Here is a 3,430-nt window from a genome sequence, read left to right on the forward strand (position 1 = left end):
TTTTTCCCTAAAAGCTAATTTTGGTAATAACCTTTAGAATGATACACATTTATAAGCCATGTTTTTCTCTTATATCTAACTGTAGTATCCCCATTGCTTTAATTCAAAATCATTTCATATTTTTGTCTATTCTAAATGTGTTAGACATCAAATTTAGAGATTTTTATTTTATTTTTTTTAAGTTTGCTTGGTTTTAACATGCTGATTGATTACTTCACTGAAATTTCACTGGCTTGGCAAAAGTCCATGTTTGTGAAAAGGTAGAAAATCTTTGTTAGAATAATAAGTGTGGTTTATGGAATACTGTATAGGCTTGCCCCTTTCCTAAAAGATCAAAAATTATATCAAAAACACTTAATTGTTTGGAACTAATTCTTGGACTAAATTTATGTTTAGAGCACAGGCTCGTTAAAACTCTGAAGAGTTGAATTGATGAAGTATTTTTAAATTAGTGAATAAATTTCCTTTGAATTTTGTTTTGCTTATAATTTGCATAATTTTTCCAGTCTTCCACACTGACCAAAAGGGTATAACACCTGCCCATGTAGTTGTTATTAAAGTAAAAATGTACATCCTTGAGAAACAGAAACGTCTCCTCCGCAATAGCTCTGTGACTTTGTGGAAGTCAACACCTCTGAATCTCAGTTGTTTCATCTGTGTAATAGCAATGATGGTATCTACTCCACCATTCATCAAGATTATTATGATACGCAACTGTGAAAGTGGGAAGTTGGTTGTTATCTTGAATGAGATTTTGAAACACTGGAATTAGCATTGACATAGGATAATGTAATTTAATAAAAAACTGTTGTAAAACCACCTTTGTACTTCTCTAGAAGTTTACTTTTTCAGCACAGGTATTATTTTTTCACTTTATACTCATTACCACTGACCTACTTTGGAGCATCCCTAGACACGTACATGTCTCTTAAACACTTTGGTACAGAAGTGGACATAATGATATCCAGACATAGATGGAAAATTTAGAATCTGTTATATAGGAAGAAGATTATTTCTGCCCAATATTCTTAATATTGCTCTGAGTGTTGCTTAATATCATAATTGCTGTTTTATCAAGGTCCTGATTTTAGGTTTGTATCCTTTTACTCTTCTGTTACAGCGGTGATTGTGCATTTGTTTTTATTTTGGAGAAAACAACTAAATGCTGATCTTTCAACAAGACGGGATTCAAAACTGCAAAAGTTGTGGAAGACAATTTTTATCAGCAAGTTTGAACAGTAAGTCATAAACTTGGGGGGTAGAATTAAAAGCATCAATGAAAGTCTTTGTTGTGATGCCCAGCATGTGGGATCCCAATTCAGTACAACTGTAGGAACAGGCCTTATGCTGTGCAGTGGTTTGAAAACACTGTGGTGCATAAACAGCACCCCCATGGAGTTTTTCAAATTTTACTAGAAAGGTGAGGCTCAGAAATGCTATTTTCTAACAACCCAAGTAATTCTAATGCAGGTGGTCTACAGAGCACATGTTGAAAAGTACTGTACTGTGCTTTTACATTCATAGATTCAGTCAATTTATGCAGGCAGTTCAGACAATGTTCCTGTCTTCATTGGACTCGAGTTTGATTGAAGGAGATATATTTTAATAAAAAATTCTACTGAGAAGTTAATTGAAATTAAAGCAGAGAATTGATCATTCATTTTGGAAACATGCAGAAGATTGATGTCACAGACCCAAGTGAAAAAGAGGGACAGAAGTTTAATTACAGTTGGTTAAAAAAAGCATATTAAATGTAGAAGTGAAGACAATAACAAAAGACAATTTTTTAAAGATGATTTGTTTTGAAATCTAGCACAAAAATGACACAGTGCTTGGAAGGTAATATGCAATTAAGTAAGGTACTAGAGCATGTTTGTATGCTGACGGGGATGTTTCTGTAGTAAAAAGAGGTAGAAGATGCAACATAAATAAAAGAGAGGCATAGGAATTAAACTTTGATAAGTGTATTTAATAATTCTTTAAAATACTTAAGGAAGGACTATCACATGCAAGTGCTGTGATACGTGTTGGGGATAAAATGATGAGCAAAATCAGAAAGAAAACAAAAACAAGATAAACAAACAAAAAACACTGACAAAACTTACAGTCTAATGGGGACAATAAGCATCAATTAAATGATCACACAAACAAATACTAAGTAGAAACTAACAAAACTCCTGACAGTGATAGAGAACCTAAAACAGAAAGATTTGATTGAGTCCTGGAGGTTAGCCTTCCCTGGGAAAATGATGATTTAATTAATATTTTTTAAAAGTTAAAATATTGGGACTTAATGAATAAATAGAGGTGGTGAAGGAGAAGAAGGTGTTCAGGATTACTCCACAGATCATGTGATTCACATAGACAGTTTGTGGTGCCTCTCCATGAGTCAGAAAACACTTGAAGATAACCACTTATCCACCAAAAGCAATAATAGAACTGGACAAAATTGTCAATAACAACTATTTTCGGATTTTGGCTGTTAACCAAAGGCATACATAAAATTGAGAAGTGTTTCTTCAAGAAGAAGTGCTGAATTTCTGCAAGAACAGTGTTTTAGCTTGGATTGGTTACCATCTCCCACACTGCAGCCCTCATTGTATGGAGGTTCTTTTAGGACAGGAAGACCATGAGGATATGTAACTTTGCTACAAAAGGAGCTTAATTTGATTTAGAGTGGAACTGGGAAAAACCTTACTGGGAGACATCACTGACTACAAACTACAGAGAAGCAATCCTGGAACAACGGCAAATAATTTAGAAAGTCAACCTCACACCTAGTCTGAGGTTGTAATACAGTCTGAAGCAAGAAAAAGACCAGTTGATAGCCAGAAATTTAACAGGATTTACTGGGGAATCAGATAGGCATGATGTACCTTGATCAGCTTTCACATAACCCTGGTGATCTGGAATGTTGTGCACTTGTGCTAGACTCCAGGCACACTCAAGAAAGACCAGAGAAAGCCTTAGATGTCTACTTGCCCCTAGCTGAATATAAGGCCTTCAGCATGCAAAATTAAAAAAGCGAAAAACAAACTCTGAATGCATTCCCAAATGTTTTAGTCAAGGGTAAAAGCCTACTGGCTCAAGAAATTTTAAGCACAAATGCTCACCATTCAATTGCTGACCAGCAAATTCTGCTGATCCCACAGCAACCCCTAGGATGTCAGGATTAAAAATAAAAATGACCAAAACAATACTAATAACTTTTTTCTTTTAATTGAGCATAGATTTGAGTTGGAATCCACTTGACGGCAACAGGTTTGTTTGTTAGATTTCAGTGACCACACATTGTTGAGTAGACATACTTTATTCAATTAGCCCAAACAAACAAACAAAAAAATTGGATTGACTAGAATCCAAGATTGCAACAATATATTATCTAAAATGTCAGATTTTTAACAACAAATGAGATATGCAAAGAAACAGG

Source organism: Trichechus manatus, unplaced genomic scaffold, assembly GCF_000243295.1.
Source record: "Trichechus manatus latirostris isolate Lorelei unplaced genomic scaffold, TriManLat1.0 scaffold00304, whole genome shotgun sequence".
In the NCBI taxonomy this organism is placed as follows: domain Eukaryota; kingdom Metazoa; phylum Chordata; class Mammalia; order Sirenia; family Trichechidae; genus Trichechus; species Trichechus manatus.